The sequence below is a fragment of the Orcinus orca genome, chromosome 21, assembly GCF_937001465.1.
Source record: "Orcinus orca chromosome 21, mOrcOrc1.1, whole genome shotgun sequence".
NCBI classification, from domain to species: domain Eukaryota; kingdom Metazoa; phylum Chordata; class Mammalia; order Artiodactyla; family Delphinidae; genus Orcinus; species Orcinus orca.
The window spans coordinates 8985933-8998442 of record NC_064579.1 but is presented as its reverse complement, the minus strand read 5'-3'; positions in this window follow the sequence as shown (position 1 = coordinate 8998442).

The following is a 12510-nucleotide window of genomic DNA, read 5'->3' as shown; positions in this document are numbered from 1 at the left end:
AGGGCTTCTCATTGCGGTGGCTTCTCTTGTTGCAGAGCACGAGCTCTAGGTGAGCGGGCTTCAGTAGTTGTAGCACATGGGCTCAGTAATTGTGGCTCGCGGGCTCTAGAGCACAGGCTCAGTAGTCGTGGCGCACAGGCTTAGTTGCTCTGTGGCACATGGGCTTGAACCCGTGTCCCCTGCATTGACAGGCTGATTCTTAACCACTGTGCCACCAGGGAAGTCCCCCAGCTGCCTTTTAAAGAAAGTTTACTTAGCCATGTTTCCTGCCCCATAGAACCATTTCTGCTCTTGTTCAGAAGTGAGCTTGGCTGGAGAACTAGAGTCCATGGTCAACTGTGCCATAACAGAATATTCTGGGGATTTCTTGAGTGGGAATGAAAACATATATGTGCTGGCAGGGGAGAACAGAGCTACCTCTGAGGGGACCAGCTAGAACCCTGCACAAAACAGGAGCTCACCTTCCAGTGGTCCCAAAGCCAATCCAATCAAAGGAAGGGTAAACTCAACATGGATTACCCAGCGCTGGCTGTATTTGGAGCACCAGCGAGCTGGCTTTTTGAAGTCTGCTGTGCCTCCAAAAGATCTAGAAAATTAAGATTCAATCTTACTTATGGGATGTTTTCAGTCCACTTTTTTCTTTATTTTATTCTCACGATCAACACATATGTGTTCTGTCATATATATGTATATGTATATATACTTATATACTTATATATATATATATATATATATATATATGAAATTGCCCAGGCTATTGGGGTAAATAGTAAACAAAATTAAAAAAAAGATTCCTGTCCTTATGAAACTTATAGTCCAGTTTATCTGAGTATCCATGCAAACACCAACTCTGTAAGAGCATTTCTTTTATTTTTAATACTGAATCATCTGACCAACTGGATTGCTATGAGACCACATACCTTTTACTAGAGGGATTTCCAGTAGTGGCCACTATTCTCATTTCCTAGTGAATAATGACATGCATTTTGGTGGGTAATGCCACGTATTTTAACTGGGATGACCAATATGCTCTCTTTCTGCCTATAATTGACCCAAGGGTACTAAAATCTGTGATCTCATAGTCAATAATTCAGTGAATTATTTAACTACTAGTAACACATGTACTGGCCATAGGGAACTTGTATGGCTCTGCACATGTGAAAATATCTTCTACTTGTTCAATAATTTCCCTTTGACAAAACGCTTTCTCTTACTTTAACACATTTAATTAGAGAAATTAGAATATGAGGTACATATTATTATTTCCATTGCAAAGTTACGATAAGCAAAAGTTTGAGTGGTTTGCTCTCCTGTGACCCCCCCCAAGGCCATTCTTTTTTCTGTCACACATGCCACCTCTGACTTCCCTGAGCTGACAGTGCTTTGTCCTCAGTTCACTATTAGAGGCTACTAGGAAGCAAAGCTTTGGATCCTAAGACGCAAACCTCATTTCATTCAATTAAAGAGTGTGCTCTTTAATTCCTTGGAATGATTGATTTAAAAAACATAAATCAGACTCGTTATTCCGTTTGGCAGAGAAGCTATTAAAAAAGAAAAAAACTTAGGATATGTGCAAACCTTGTCAGGAACTCTATCATAAAGTCAATGAAAACCCCAGGACATCTTTAATTTTTTCACTGTAGAAAAGGTCATCTGACTAAAATGAGTCTTTGATGATAACTTAGTTGTTGTATGAAAGGCAGAAAAGCAGTGATTTATAGAGTTCACAAAGGATGCCCTGGGAAGTGTTAACCATTCCAAAATGCAGAAATCAGCCACCCTGAAACCTCCCACAAAGGGATTACTAAGCTCATTTCACATGTTTGTAACCTAATTAGGTCTTCAGAGATAGTCTCCTGAGGCCACAGACTAACAACATGTCAACTCCCAGTACCTTTTTATTCACATTAAAAAAGGGCTTTCAGTCCTTCAGGAATAACAGTTTCATCAAAGCAAGCAAATTCCAGGGAAAACCAATCAGGTTGTAAAGAATTTACATCCTTCCTTTTATAAACGATCCTCCTGGCTCTCTCTTTTTTAATCTTCCTAAAAGTTGGATGGTTTTTCTAATCTTCTTTAAACTGTCACTTTCCTTCCTTTCTCCCATTTTGCCCAAGTACAGTGATTTTGATATATTTGCAGAAGCCAAGAACCCATTGCTGAAGACGTATGTTCTAAATATTTTCATCGAATTCATGTAGCTACCTAACGTGTAGAGACATTTTTCAGTGGTGCTGGGTACCGTCTTGGGGATTCAGAAGTACCCCTTGAGGCACAAAATTCTCTGTGTTAAACCTAAAATAGTAATGTTCATCTCAATCATCTAGATTATAGCTGTAGAAATGTCCTACGGGTTAGATTTTTATCACCAATGACACTTCTATATCCATGCTTGCTTGAGGTTTAAGCCTTCTTAATGTGTTTTTCTTTAGCAAGCAACCAGTCTAACTCACCTGCTGTTTCTTTGAAATAGAGGGAAAATGTGGCTTGATGAAACTTAATAGCTGATCCTTGTTTAGATATAATCTTCTCAATCAAGTTATTCCAGTGGGCACACCTGGTTTATGTTGTAACTGCTTCTCTGGAGTGGAAGGTAACAGATGAATAACGTGGCAGAACAAGAGGACAGCTGAAGCCTTAGGCTTGGGTAAGGTAGCTTCTGATGGATATGGACTGCCATGTGGTGGAAAAGAATGATGCCACAACACGCCACTCACAAATTAGTTCAAGTTGGCCGGTTACCCATAAGGCTCTCAGAAAAAAGCAAAGTAAAATGAAACAGAGCTCAATCAAATAGATTTTAAAACGAATGGGTGAAGTAGTTGTAAACAATGACCACCAGCATCAAATACTGTGCAACTTAGATATTTGTGTGTATAATTCCCCCTGATGGTACCAAATTCATTGTCATATGAAATATATTCTAGAGAGAATCTTGCAGGACTAAGCCTTTTTAATGACTGAATAGTTCTTAGAATCATCGTGATGAACTATAACTCTAAACCCTTTCTTTTTCTTGTGCCTTCATATATTAAATGCAGTTTTATGAAGCTTTTTTTAATCTTTAATATATCAATTATTTTACAGCCGCACTTAATAAAATAACTGGGGACTTTCTGCAAGGCACGGCTTGAGGCTGATAAATTGATACCTCTGTAAAACATAAATGAAGTGTCACCTGTGGTTCAGGTGACATAGAAAATGAGGGCCACAAAATTTTATTCTGTTAGAGTGGACCTCAGGGCTGCCTCTCTATCACTTTGGTATTTCCTTTGACTGTCTATTCTCAAGATGCTTTAGGTATATGAATAGCATCTACTGGTCCAAAGCATCTTGTTTATCAAAACACCCATGTAGTTGAGTTTCATGAAATGTGTACTGTTTTCTCATCAAAACCATGGTCTTGTCATGAAAACCTTCATAAATCATACTCCAAGAACAGCCCCTTAAATGCCTACTGTTTTCTTTTCAAATACCTGTTGTTAATCTTCCTCATAGTTCTGACAGTCAAATGCCTGCAGCTTTGAATTCCACATGTTGTAAGCAGCTTAAAACTTCACGCTAAAGGAAGAAGAATATACATCCGAGGTAGAGACCCTAGATCCTCATGTGCCGTGTTACCATAGGCAGGCTAAGCTCAAAGAGGAGGTTCTCCTCAGGATCTAAAATGTTTTCTTCATCCGTAGGAAGACACAGTACTGATTCATCATCGATGATAATCCTGGCAGAATCTGCCATTTTTTAAGGGCCAGACATTTTTACGTATATTTATTGTGACACTTAGAATAGTTATATAAGGTGACTATTATTATCTAAGGTGTAACAGATGATGGTCCTGGTATCCAAGATGTTGTAATACCCTCCGGGTAGAGCCAGGTAGTGGGAGAACCAAGAGTCAAGCCTTGATGTTATTAAAAGCTTGTCTTACTTCCATGTTGCTAAGCTCACCTTCATTCAATTTGCCCTTTCTAACTCGGAAGGACGTGGAACACTTATTTTGCTCTCATTATTTAGAAGGAGCCAGGCTGGATTATAATACCAGTCAGGACCAATCAGAAAGGTTCTCCAGAGACCGCAGTTAAGATGAGCTTATTCACAAAGTTGGCAGCTGCCAGTCTCTGTAGCCTCTGTCCCCACTCCTCCTACAAACACATTCTCAGAGGTGAACTCTGAGTTCCAGGTGTGACAGGTGGAACTTCTTCAAACCTAGGGCTTGGGGCGAGCTCCCTCTGTCCTCACTCACCCAGGATTACATACACAAAAGGAGGAGAGTCCTATCGTCCACCTGGAGCCACAGAGGACAGGTCCCTACGGGGCACCACATTTGGGGGGAGCTGTCAGCGGTGTCATCCAGCTGGGCCATGCCAGCATAAGTTACACTCAAACTTCACCTATATTTGGGAAATAGGGTGTTTTAACACTTTCATATACTTCACTTGACTGAGAAGTCTTCCTCCCCATAAACCATCCAAGCTTTCAAAGAAGAATTGAAAAACGGGGCTATCACGGGCTTGAGCTGCCAAAGGGCTTAAATTTAGGTGTGTGGGATGTGGGATGTAAAAATTATAAAGATCTTTGTAAATTTATAACTTCCTCATTTTATGAGAGAACTCAATCCCAGAAAAAGTGACAAAATTAGGTTAAAGCCCTTAGCGGGGACAAAGTCCTCAGCTGGACTTCAAGGCCCTTTCAAATCTTGGCTGACTCTCCTTCTACCCTCCCCTCTCAGTGCTTCAAGCTCGCTGTATTTCCTGAACACACCTCACATGTTCATGGATGCCCATAACACTCTTCCCCCAGGTAGTTGCTGGTGCCCTCACTTCATCCAGTTCTTAAATCAAATACTCTTCCTTTGAGTTGCCATCTTGGACACCAGCCTCTTAAAAATAGCATCCTCGCCCTTCTCTGTCCCTGTGATTTTGTGATTTAAAGAAATATATATTTATTCTTCATCTGTGGTTCCTGGCTCACAGCTCCCTAAACTCTTAGCATGTCCTGAGCTACTAGAGAAATGGGAGCATCTTTTGCTATAATATGTGGTCTCTTGTTCTGAAATCATTTCAGAGCCATGAAGGTGAAACGGGTGCCTTGTTATTCATAACAAGTCCCTTTCCACCACAACTGGGTTTTTGTTAATGTGGTAACCTTCAGAAATCTCCTAAAAATGGGGGAGCTGGCCACCAGGGGAACCAACCATGAGTAAAGGGTTGGAACTTTCAGCCCAACTCCCTGATTTCATGGGAGGGAAAGAGGATGGATAAATCACCAGTGGCCAATGATTTAATCAATCATGCCTATGTGATGAAGCCTCCATAAAAACCCAACAGGACCATGGTTCCGAGAGCTTTTGGGTTGGTGAACAAGGATGCATTCATGTGCTGCTGAGCTGGGCCACAAACTCCACAAGGACAGAATCTCCTTTGGGACCGGACCCTATACATCTTATCATCTTTGTTGTCCTTTGCAATCAACCAGTTATCTAGTGAGTAAACTAGTTTTGTGAGTTCTGTGAGCTGCTCTAGCAAATTAATTGAACTCGAGGAGGGGTGTCACGGGAACTTTTTTTAAAATTAATTAATTAATTTGGCTGCGCTGGATATTAGTTGCGGCACGCAGGATCTTAGTTGTGGCATGCGGACTTCTCAGTTGTGACATGCATGTGGGATCTAGTTCCCTGACCAGGGATTGAACCCAGACCCCCTGCATTGGGAGCGTAGAGTCTTAACCACTGGACCACCAGGGAAGTCCTGGGAACTTTTGATTAATCGCCACTTGGTCAGAAGCTCAGGAAACAACCTGGGCTTTCATTTGGTATCTGCAGTGAGACAGTCCTGTGGGACTGAGCACTTAACATGGGGAATCTGATGCTGTCTCCAGGTAGATAGTGTCAGAATTGAGTTGGATAGTAACGCATCCAGCTGGTGTTGATAATTTCTTAGTGGTGTAGGGGAAAAAAAACCCTACACATTGGACTGTGTCAGAATTATATCTCCTACACTACTTTCATTTGCTTTACAGCACTTGTCCACTTCTCGTTCTATGCAGATTTTTGCTCATCTGTCTGTGTGTTTCTTCCAATGAGCCCCACCCAGGCAGGACCATGGTTTGTTTTAATGCTGTTTCCCTAGCAAGTATGTTATCCAATAAATCATTATGAAAGCATAGGTGAATGAGTGAATGCCCATGGGTCACACTTGGTTCTGTTTTGTTCATTTTGCTCTACCTGAAGGAAGATAGTAACTACATTCACCCTCCAGGTGTCACTCCCTCCAGAAGGCCCCTCTGACTCTCATCTGTCTTCATTTGGCTGAATACTCCTCCCTTTATGTTTCCACATCACCTGTATCTCTACATCACCCGTATCTTAGCACTAACTAAAATACACTGGCTTACCCTTAGCATACATCTTGACTCGGGCTTCCTTGAAAGCAATCCTTGAGACAAAGGTGATCTCAGGGAAGAGGAATAAGGGGCTGAGGGAGAGTGAAAAAGAGAAGAAAAAAAAGCCAATCTAAGAATGTGATTTAGAGGTTCCTGCTGTGGAAAAGGGGACCCAACCCCCCAGGGACCTCCTGGGAAGCCTCCAGAATGCCTCCGGAATAGTCTGCTGTTTATGCATCAGCTTCTGCCCTCCAGCTATTGAGGGGTGTCCTCCTGGGTGGTAATTCCCACACATCCCAACCTCAAATGAGCAAGGACAGCACCAGCTCTTAGTGGTGCTTAGTGTCAGGGGACAGGGCACATGCTGAGGGGAGAAGCCGGCAGCACGTAGTAAATCAGGAATTGGAGCCCACCTGGAAGTCCCCAGCAGATGGTGTGTGAATCAGTGGTGAGACCATGAGGATGTAAATAGTGTCCCCATAGCTGTCTGATGTGCCAAGTCTTATTCATCCCTGTGTCCAGAACCTGGTAGCAGAGCACAGTGTCTGGCGAACAGTAACACTTCAACTAATATTTATTGAATTGACTAAACTAAGGGGAGAATAACATAAACATGGGCTCTAGAAACTGGCTTGGACTTTTTAAAATTCTTATTTGATATTGGAGTATAGTTGATTAACAATGTTGTGTTAGTTTCAGGTGTGCAGCAGAGTGATTCAGTTATACATATACATGTATCTATTCCTTTTCGAGTTCTTTTCCCATTTAGGTTATCACAGAATAGTGAGCAGAGTTCCCTGTGTTATACAGTAGGTCCTTGCTGGTTATCTGTTTTAAATATAGCAGTGTGTACATGTCAGTCCCAAACTCCCAATCCATCCCTCCCCCCTCCTTTCCCCCCTGGTAACCATAAGTTCGTTCTCTAAGTCTGTGAAACAGGTTTGGATTTAACTCCCACTTGTGTTCTGAAACCTTGGAAAAATATTACGTCTCTAGGCCTTAGTTGTTTCATCTGAAAAATGGGGTGATATTAACGTACTTACTTTAAATGAGAAAATCAGTCCAGCATTCACAGTGCTTGGCAAATAGAATGAGCTAAGTACATGGTAACTACACTGAAGATAGTAATAAACAACCATGTCATACTAAGTGAAGTAAGACAGACAGAGAAAGACAAATATTATAGGGTATCACTTATATGTGGAATCTAAAAAAAATAATACAAATAAACTTATTCACAAAACAGAAACAGACTCACAGACATAGAGAACAAACTTAATGTTACCAAAAGGGAAAGGGGAGTGGAGGGATAAATTAGGAGTATGAGATTAACAGTTACAAACTACTATATATAAAATAGATAAACAACAAGGATTTACTGCATAGCTCAGGGAACTATATCCAATACCTTGTAATAATGGAAAAGAATCTGAAAAAAAATTCAGTTACATATATATAACTGAATCACTTTGCTGTACACCTGAAACTAACACAATATTGTAAATCAACTATACTTCAATAAAAACAAACAAACAAATAAATAAAAACCATGATAGCTCACGCTATTTGCCAAGTACTGTGAACGCCGAGGTTATTGCCATGATGATGGATGTAGTCTAGGCTTCCCAGCTCCCAGCCCCGTGCTTTTCTATGACTCCGTGTTTTCTCCAACACAGCTGAGGCAACTTCTGGCTCTTCGAATGTAAAGTGAGCCTCGTCTCATTCCAGGTGCTTATGAGTCCAATGAGTTTCCACAAAGAGAAGATTAGGACATTTCTGTTGGTGGAAGTGACCTGAGCACAATGTTTCTCTCCTCTCTTTCCTCAGAGCCCCTTGAAATGATATCGGTCTGCAAAAAGGTCTAAATCCATAAGACCAAAGGGCATGAGCAGAAGTTCATCAATAGATAAGAGGATGTAACATGGTTTCAAGAATGGGCCAAATGGGTGTGATTTTTTAAACACTTTTTTTTTTTTACATCTTTATTGGAGTCTAATTGCTTTACAATGGCGTGTTGGTTTCTGCTTTATAACAATGTGAATCAGTTATACATATACATATGTTCCCATATCTCTTTCCTCTTGCATCTCCCTCCCTCCCACCCTCCCTATCCCACCCCTCTAGGTGGTCACAAAGCACCGAGCTGATCTCCCTGTGCTATGCAGCTGCTTCCCACTAGCTATCTATTTTACATTTGGCAGTGTATATATGTCCATGCCACTCTCTTGCTTTGTCACTTCTTAACATATATTCCTTAAAAGGTGTTGGCCCACAATAAGCAGTTATTTCTAGAATGAGTGAGTGAATGAAAAGAGCAGTCTAGACGTATTATTTAGATATGTATCGGAGAGCACCAGGGAATAAAGAAAAAGCAGAGACAGATAGAAATGGTTCTCTCTAGGGAGCTGGAATCAGAACGGGGAAAGGTAGTGGCAATGGATGTTTGATTTTCATTAGGTGAACCTTCATTATGATTGTATTTTTCAAACTGTATTCATATATTGCTTTGCACAAAAACACAAAAATTATTTTAAAAAATGTTTAGGAAGGGAAGTTTGAGCAGTGACGTGTCTGTTAACTCCTTTCATTTCTGTGAATTTATTGTCTGTACTGATCCCAATGGCAAGTCCTGAGCCTCGTGTATACTTATCATCTGATAGAATCTCCTTATGCCTGGTGACCACCAACACGGGAGGTGGGAGGAGATTATCTGTGAATAAAACTGCAGAAGAGCAAAAAGCAGTACTTGTCCTGGTTGATTTATTTGGGGAAATGGACTATTTTCAAGTAGCTGTGAATAATTACAAAGAATTAGACGAAAGAAAAAAAGAGATTGTTCACCTGAGGTAGTGCCTAAACATTTAATAAATATTTGTGGACTTAAGGAATCAATGAACCAAACCGGCTTTTACAAACATTTTCCTCTTGTGAAGTCAGAAAAATCTTGCTATTTGTCAAAGAATTTTCTAGAAGTGCCAGTACATCTTTTTGATCAAATTGGATCGACAGATGGACTGGAATAACAGGAGGTTTATTGGCTCAAACTGATACAGAGTAATTACTATAGACACATCATGTTTGAGAGCTAGCTGAAGTTCATTGACTAGTAAACTCTGTTCTATGACTAGGTGGTGGGAGCTGGGAGGAAGGGGGTATAACAGCCCAGTCAGCACGTGTCAGGCAGGCAGAGTGATTGGGAGGCCAAGGAGGGCACAGGGGAAGGAGCTGTCACAATAACCTAAATGGGAAAAGAGTTTGAAAAAGAATAGATACGTGTATATGTGTAACTGAATCACTTTGCTGTACACCTGAAACTAACACAACATTGTTAATCAACTATGCTTCAATATAAAATAAAAATTAAAGAAGAGCATCAGAGAGCTTTGCTACATCCCCCCTACCCCCAGAAACCCAACCTGGCAACGGGCTGGGGCCCTGGTCATTCCCTGCATAGAATTTGAAAATAGTCCACACTCTTCCCCTACTCCACTCACAGGGTCATCTGGGAGCCTCTGCTTCTGAGGGTCGGGGAGGGTCAAAACATGCATATTCAAATTTTTCTGTTTTTATTGAATCTTCCCTGATTAATATCTCTCAGAAACTTATGATTATCATCATTTGCTTACAAAAATGCAAATACACTGTTTTCCCCGCAAACGTTTTGGGATAAACACAACCAAAATGCCAGAAGGTTTTATTTCCCCAAAGCGCCCCTGGCATGTGAAATCTGGCTCTCTCCCAGTTCCATCTGTTAAGGTCTCCTTCTCTTTCTGACCTATAATCTGTCTTCACCGGAAGCAGGAACCTGATGGGTTTTATGGGCTCAACAATGGGAATAGCACCCCCTCATTGTCTCTTCCCCTGTCCCAGCTTGTGAAATGCTCACTGACATAAGCTGGAAGTCAAATAAAAATAAAAATCCTATTCAATATTCCATTGACTGTTGTACATATGCAGTATTGGCATTTTGCATGTTAATATCTGGCACTGTTTCTTAATTTGTTCTAAACTGCGAGCTCATTTGCATCATCTCTCTGTGATCTCCCACCTGTGCAGCAATTTGAGGGGAAAATATAACCATTTATGTACCTACTAAAACTTGACTCAGTAACAGAACCTGATCCAAGGAGAGCTCATCTATTTTCTAAACATGCTTCACTTGGGCTTTGAACTGGGTTCTTAATACACATACCCAGAGCCCTGTTCGTTGTCTCTGAAAACCAAGTGAAGCTTTGAGGTGCTCACACTCTTGGACTAAGCTGAGTTGCTTGATGGTGCCCACACTGTAGTCTGTTGGCTCGTGTGCTGTCAGGACCACACGGTCTCAAGTGCCCGTGCCGCTTCACTGTTTTTGGTATGTCAGCTGCTTGGAATGGATGGTGGGATGTGAGGACTAAGCTTTAAGTGTGGGGCTAAGCTTATCATAACCAGGAAAAAGAAAGAAAAGGAAAATATGGATACCATAAGTACAGAGACTGCAAAGCAAATGCATTTCAACAGTTTTAACAACTAGGAGATAACTCTGTTATGAAACTTAGAATTTTTTAAAGATCTGTTTATTAGTTCTCATCAGCTAAGAACTCATAACCTAGAAAGGAAACCGTGTCCTACTTCATCTTCTGTATTAGAAAATGAACATCTTAAAGGATTGAGCTCTGCCTTATTTATCCCAAATTAACTGAGCCTAGAATGTGGAATCTGACAGAGGAGCATGCTGATTCCAATGAACTGAATTCAGGTTCAACAACCTCTTGGTGATATACAAGTGAATTTTTTTTAAAAATCGTATTTGTTGTTTATTATCTGTCTCTGGTACAGTGACTGGTTCATAGTAGATGCTCAGTGAATACTTTCGTTGACTGCATGAATGGAAATCTCTGCTCCCTTTTATGAATCTGAGTAATCACAGAAATCTTCCTGCAAAGTGGTTCCTAATCTTTGAAATTTCACAGACCAAATGCATTTAAAAACAAAAGGGAAAAGAAAAAAAAGATAGGCGTGCTAGAACCAGTGTTGCCATTTTATAGTTGTTAAATATGGACTTTTGAAAAATAACAATGAATATACTAAGTTCAAAAGATTTTCTTAATAAAAGAAAGGACTTCTCAATGCAAAAGTAAGGAAGAAGGAACTAATCTAAAGAAATTGTTAGCCTTTTCTCAGAAAAGACTGATGCTAATTTAAGTTATGGACAAGCATCCACCTGTTGGCCAACTTTCAAGAGCTCCCAGCTTACAAAACTATGGCTACAAGCTCTGCTGAATTGACACAACTCCTACCAAAATGGGCCAGACCTAAGGACATGCTGGATTCCAAACTAGGCAACTTCAGTGATTACAGAAGCAGAGCCTTCAAGGGAATTTGAAAGATCATCTGGTCCAGTAACTTCAGGCCAGTGAAACTCTAAATCATGCAGTTTTTGGTTTTTTTTTTTTTTTTTTTAGTTTTCTTTGGATTTTTATTGACAATTAATTTCATTTTACATCTTTATTGGAGTATAATTGCTTTACAGTGGTGTGTTAGTTTCTGCTTTATAAATCATGCAGTTTTGTTGTGTGGCTTCCAGCTGATTTGATCCCTCTTGAATGCCCTCATGCTTCCAGTGCATAGAGGAAATGCTCACCAGCCAGCTGGCTTTGTGGAAACTTCCCATCTCCATCCCATTTCCCCACTGAAGCCTGACAAACAAACAACAGAACTCAGAGAACAGCTCCTGATTGGTTCTCTCTCTCTCATCATTGAGTTATTTTCAGCAAATATTTGTTTCCTCCACTTGTGTAGATAATAATGGAAATAATCCAGTAGTAATTTATGTGCATAAAATACTCTCTCTGTCAGCCAAATGAGGAGGATTTGCATCTGTAAATACATATCTTTATATATAAAGTTACATGCACATAATGTATTTACAGATATATATGTATAAAGATACAAAGCTACCTACCTACCTATCTATCTATCTATCTATCGATCTATCTAACTAACTAACCATTTAAAGAGGAGAAGAGTAGCTGGTCCAAAAGCGCATGTTAAGATTTCAGGATGGGCCAGGGACCCTCTCCACGCTTGTAGGTTCCTAGCCTTTGTATCCTTCCTCCTTCTCACAGCTGGGGTTTCTGGATCTCTACA